Below are 6,599 nucleotides of genomic sequence, written 5' to 3' on the forward strand. Positions count from 1 at the left end.
TATGATGATGGTTTCCAAATGGTGCTTTTCTAATTTTTCTCTTTTCTTTTGGCTTTATACTATGAGATCATCACAGTTCTGTAAGCAGAATGATATAATTATTAAATGAAGTCTCTTGCTTCTATATGGAGAATGATAAATATATGAAAGAGTAGAAGCACAGAGACATCTATGCATTATTGGCATTATACTATGAGATCATTAGCAGTTTTTAAGCAGAATGATATGATTATTAAATGAAGTCTCTTGCTTCTGTGTGGAGAAAAATAAATACAGGGAAGAATAAAAATACAGAGAATGGTTAGAAATCTTGCAATCCAGTGTGCAAGCAGTAATGGAGAGTGAGTAGAGTCGTCGCAGTGGAGGTGGAAATATGTTGATGGATTTTAGATGTGCAGGCTTGCTGAAAAATTAAAAGTAGAAAGTAAAGGGAAAAGGAAATTCAATTGCTTCTTCCTGTTAATGAAGCATTATAGTTAAAAGTTTTTATTCATGAATAAATGGATAAAAAGGATATGGATATACTTGGAAGACTAGCAGTTTAATTTGTCTAACCCTCACTGAAATATCCTAGTTGCAATTTTTTCATGAAGGGTCCTGAGTTAGACCACTATAGGCCAAGAAACGGAGAAGGCAATGGCAACCCACTCCAGTACTCTTGCCTGGAAAATCCCATGGGCAGAGGAACCTGGTGGGCTGCAGTCCATGGGGTCAAAGAGTTGGACACGACTGAGCAACTTCACTTTCACTTTTCACTTTCATGCACTGGAGAAGGAAATGGCAGCCCACTCCAGTATTCTTGCCTGGAGAATCCCAGGGACAGCGGAGCCTGGTGGGCTGCCGTCTAAGGGGTCGCACAGAGTCGGACACGACTGAAGCAACTTAGCAGCAGCAGCAGCAGGCCAAGAAAAGACTTCTTCCCAGGTGTTACTAGTAAAGAACTCGCCTACCAATGCAGAAGACAGATGCGGGTTTGAGGCCAAGAAAATGCTGAAGAAAGCTAGAGTATAGTCCTAGGAGGGTTCACCTTGAAGGTAAACTACAAGTACTCCAAACTTGTTTAAAGATCTAGTGAAACCCTTAATTAACTTCCCTGTTTGTATGTGATAAACACAATTTGAGTGCCTAGGGCCTACTGTGTATTCATTAACAATTGTGAATTTGGAGCTCTTTCTGAACCCATTATCAGATGAACTGTTTATGTGGGGACTGGATTGTTGATTTATCTCGTACCTTGGAAAAATGCATTGAGTTATGGTCTAAGCTTCGTGATTGTTTGCCTGATTCATTAGAAAACTTAAAAGGTGTGAGTATGGATGTGTTTTAATTACTTTAAGTTACTTTTGGAAATAGTGCATATAAAATCAATATGTAATCTACGCATATATCTTTCTTATAGGGTGATAAGGCTTTTGAGGTTATCAGAGTCTGTATACTTCCGTCTAGTGGAATAGTGCTTTGCACATGGTAGGTACTTAATAATTGTGTTGAGAATGCAAATAAATACAAATTCACTTCCCAGGTACATTCTGCCAAGTTATAAAATTGTTACAATACACCAGAATTTGCAACTGCAAGAAAAAAAAATTGTTGGTGAATAACTGCATTAATATTTCAAGCTTGAAAATTTTAAATATTCTGCTTAAATCCTAGGGGCACTTTGAGGAATCTAAACATAGTTTATGCCATACTTTATTACTCAGTTTTAAATAAAATAGCCCTGGAAACATGATGCCCAATGTGTTTAACTTGTAAATTCTGTGTTTTAGGGTTTCAGAAATTACTATCTCTAAGAATTCTTTGTGACTCTCAGGTTTACAATTAGGTTTTATCTTGCTGTTCTGAGCAGTAGAATAGACACCACTCCCATCACAGAAATCTGCAGATTTCCTTATCTAGAGAACTGCACTAGTATCTCAGAATATATATATTTCTGTAGATTATTCCATTATCTTAGCTTGTCATAATTTGATCAAAATTAGTTCTTTTCTCCTAGATTTAATTCTTTACCATAAGACTCAGACTCTACAATCCTTTCCTCTCGGCCTGTCTTTTGTGAGGGATGTGTAATAACAGCTTCTGAAGGTCCTCTCTCTGAATTGTCAGGCAGTTATGGGAAAGGGGGCTAATTTTAACTGAACCGGTTTCCTCTTCCTCAATTTAGCTTTCCTTGACTAGATCATATTAAAGGGAAATAAGTAAGCTCCACTGTTCTTCTGCGTGTGTAACTAACTTCATTAAAAACTTTGTATTCATGCTGCGTCCAAAATGGTAGGAATCCATTATGGCATTCGATAGAAAGTGAACAGTCTTGATACGTGTTTATGTAAAGAAGACAACTTATTGGGTCGTAAATATTTTTAAACACTTCAGAAAAAAGATTCAGTGTTTCTGTAATGACAGACACGTAACTCTTCAGTGCTCTTGTGATACACCCACGCTAAAAAATTACTAAATATAAGTACAGTTAAACAATTGTTTTAAAGAATTTTTAAAACCAGTTTGGAAGTTAACATTTCATAGCATGACATAAATTTTTTTAATATCAAAATAGAAGTATAAAGAAACAAAAATCAAATATAGTTAAACACTTTAAGAGGAGAAAAATCAAACCGTTCACCCAGGTGCCCGGCTAGCTCAGTCGGTAGAGCATGGGACTCTTAATCCCAGGGTCGTGGGTTCGAGCCCCACGTTGGGCGCAGACTGTGTTTTTGGTTTTTTAATTCTCTTTAACATTCAGAGGTCTCCACAGCATTGTAACACACGAGGGTTTTTTCTAAACCGCTTTTAGATACTGTCAATATTAGCCAAATCTCTGGAAAATAGACGAGTTTGCAAATTAAAGAGTTCTCAAATTGCGCTTGCGTACTTAAAGGAACACGTTCCTATTCCTTTTTCCTATCCCTTCCTAGCTCCTCCTTTACCAAGGAAACCGAAACGGCCAATGTTTACAGTTGAAATTGATTTTCTGTGTTACTGTGCCTTCCTGCATTATTGCTGTGAGAGGGCGGTTTTTTATTTAATCGGAATAAAATCAGGAGCCTCAATACTGGCAACTTTTCTAAAACTTAAGCGATGCCATGGAAAAGCAGGGAGTCTGCTTCGGAGGACTTCGAAGTTCTCCCTTGTTTATTTTACGTTTTTTCTTCTCAATATAGGGCTTTCCTGGGGTAGGGATGGGGAAATGTCTTTTGGAGAAATATACAGTGAGAAATGTTCCATGCTGTTTTGAGAACCAGGGCACTATCAGGTTTTCTTCCACTGTTCGTGGGACTTATTTGGAATCTCTCCATCCAGTTGGATAGATATTAGCAAGTTAACATTCCGGTAAAGGGGAGGCTCTTTGAAACGAAAGCACAAAAGAACTGAGATGTGAAACTTCGAAAGGGCAATTATTACTAAGTATCATGGAATGTAGGACTTCCGTTTCTTTACCCTCTTCACTAAGAACTTTGAAATAATCAGGAAGAGAACATGCGCACCACAGCCAGTCCCGTTCCGGGATCTCACTCACCGGCCGCTGTAGGTGAAGGGCGCAGGCTCCAACTTGAATTACTATTTCCCGTACGCCGCGTGTTATCTGCTAGCTTTCCTCCTACTAAAGGACCAATTTGTCTCTCTCGGTTTTCCCCCTCAACATACAAACATGCTGTTAATTCTCTATCTTAAAACAAAACGAAAAACTGACCTAGTTTCCCTACAAGCTACCATTTTACCGTATTTCTCTTCCTCTTTGGAGCAAGTTACCCCACAGAGGCCCAAGTTCACCATTCTCTTCTCCCACGTGACAATGCCCTTCAGCCAAAGACCAAAAAACAAACTCCTGTAGTTGAACAAGTTTGACTTATAACCCCTTGCAGCGAGGGAGACCTGTGGGGTGTCTCAGTAAGAGGGTGTTAGAATCTACTACAGGATGTGCGTTTTAGTCAGGGAATTTGGGAGAGGGTCTAAGGAAACGAGGGCGCCTTCTGGATTTCTGGTGTTCCCAGGAAGCAGGGGCCATTCTTTGATGCAAATAAATCTTACCTATAGGGAAAAGCAGACTAAAGGAGAGATAAAGCTGAAACTGATAAAGTCATTCATTTAGGACAAAAAGCTGTTCAGTGTTCTGCCTGGGACTGGGACCAACTTGTCTAAAGTGAATGTTCTATGAAATGCGGATTCCACGTCCAGGCCTCCCCAGTTTGTGACCAACCCACCATAAATCAGGGGTTCCCACGGTGTCTGCTGAGGTTTGTTCATTTCCTAGAAGGGCTCACAGAACTCTGGAAAAGTTTACTTATTCCTGTTGTATTATATAGGATACAACTCAGGAAGAGCTAAGCAGGAGAGATGCTTAAGGCAAGATATGGGGAAGGAACATGCCCCTCTCCCAGCACCTGAACATTTTCACCATTCTGGAAGCTCTGTGAACCCTATATGATAGGGATTTTTATGGAGGCTTCATCACACAGGCATGACCAATTATTGACTCAATGGAGAAACCCTGTCCTCTACCTAGAGGATGGGGCAGGCAGGGGTGGGGCTGAAAAGTTCTCCTTCAAAACATCACTTAAGACTCTGGTGACCAGCTCTCACCCTAAAGTCATCCAAAAGCCCTCCAAGAGTCACCTTTTGGTGAGAAGTACAAAAGGCACTTCTATTACCCAGGAAATTCTAAGGGATTTATTAGCAGCTCTGTGTAAGCTGTTCCTAACACAAGGATTTTAGGAGCCCTGTGTCAAAAACTATAGGCAGAGGCCAAATACATTTCTTGTGTCGCACTTGCCTAATTTCTCTGAGTCATTATAAGCCCCTCAGTCACCCTATTCTAATTGGCAATTAGCCCCCCCGCCCCCCCGCCCCATTCACCTCATCCTACATTTTTTTTTTTTCTATAGAAGATATGTTCTTTTGTTATTATTTGCTTTACTTTCACCACATCCTTGGAACGTAGGTCCACAAAAGCAGGATTTTTGTCTTTGTTCTCCAATGTATCTCAAGCACCTAAATTAGTTATCTGGCAGATGTTCAATAAATATGTGTTGAAAATTAGTGAATTAAGAAGGCTGTATTGGTTTCTTAAAGCTGCCATAAACAAAGTGCCCCAAACTGAGTGACTTAAAAGAAATGTACTGTCTCCCAATTCTGAAAGCTAGAAGCTTGAAATCAAGGTGCAAGGAGAGTCATGATCTTAAAGGCTCTCTTGAAGAGTCTGTTCTTTACCTCTTTCTCTTCGCTTTCTTGTGGCAGCAGCAACCCTTGGTGTTTTTGGTTTGTTGGTGCCTAACTCCAGTCTCAGTCTGTTGCTACATTTTCCCATTTCTCTCTCACATGGCATTTTCCTTTTTGTATAATGACACCAGTCCTAGCGTCTGATTAGAGTCCACCCTAATAATCCCATCTTAATGTGGTTATACCTGCAAGTAAGGCCACATTCACAGGAGCTAGAACTTATAACATCTCTAATGCACACAATTCAACCCTTAACAGAGGGCTCCATTTCTTAACCTCAATCTCTGGTGTCTGCCACTTTATAGTATCTATAAAGTTGTATTTCAGCTAGAGACCTTATGTTTTATATTATTCAGTAATGAAAACCTCTGAATAAATCATCCAATGCTACAAAAGATAACTTTATGTTTACAACAAGAGATAATGTTAATACTGAATCCACACAACTGACTATTAGTTGCACACCTATTCCTGGCCTAGTACACTTAGAGATTTCAAAGTTAAGAAATGGAGCTTGGTTCTTATGGAGCTTATATTCCAGAAAGAAGATAAAACGTGAATAGAAGCAAATACAAAGTGAAATTGTAAGTGCCTTGTTACAGATAATGTGCTTATGGGAAAGAGCACTACTTTGGGGAAAAGGGTGCTGTGGAAAATGGTAAGTTAATGAATACATTGGGAAACTGAATTTTCAATTTTATTTACTGGTTTAATATGGCTTTCAAGTTCTTTGTGGTCTAATTGTAAATTATTTTAGTAATGCCTCATCTCACTGCCAAATGCTTTAAGATTTTGTGCAGAGAAAATCAGTTCACTTAGGCTGGAGTAATCCCCAATTATGGATATTCTCATTCTTCAGGAACAAGGTCAGAAACCTCCTCTATGAAGTTTCCTTGGCGCACTGGTCAGAACTAAATACATCGGCAACAAGCAATGGATCCCTTGATGGCACATACCACATTCTGTTTTGTATCATCAGTTGTGTACACATCCACTTCTGCTAACCTGTAACCCTTCCAAGGGCGGAGGTCATGTCTTTCTGTTGTAGCATTTACAGGATCTAAAACTATGCAAGGTACACAGCAGACAGTCAATAAATACTGAATGAATCATAGTTTGGGGCGACTAAAATAGGAGTATACGGTGACAAAGTAAACCTAGATGTATTTTAAAAAGTAACACACACACGAAGATAAAAATGAATCCTTTCCTATTCTTAATGCCAGGAACCAACTCTTTCAAGTGTTTCTTGGTGTTAGTATCTTCATATACAGAGCACATACCAAAACTAGGAAGGCTATAGAAAAAGGACAAACAAAAGGATCAAACTATGAGTAAAAACAGACTTGGGACATATAGTCTAAAAAATGTATAAATTCTTACTC

At 39.1% G+C, this 6,599-nt stretch overlaps 1 non-coding gene across 1 annotated transcript; it reads left to right on the plus strand.

Annotated features, from left to right (window-relative positions):
- The first annotated feature begins 2,626 nt into the window (after positions 1–2,626).
- On the plus strand, positions 2,627–2,699 carry TRNAK-CUU. Its single transcript has one exon. It is a non-coding gene; the product is annotated as a tRNA-Lys (tRNA).
- Positions 2,700–6,599: the final 3,900 nt, after the last annotated feature.

This window comes from Cervus elaphus, chromosome 12 (assembly GCF_910594005.1).
Source record: "Cervus elaphus chromosome 12, mCerEla1.1, whole genome shotgun sequence".
NCBI lineage: Eukaryota > Metazoa > Chordata > Mammalia > Artiodactyla > Cervidae > Cervus > Cervus elaphus.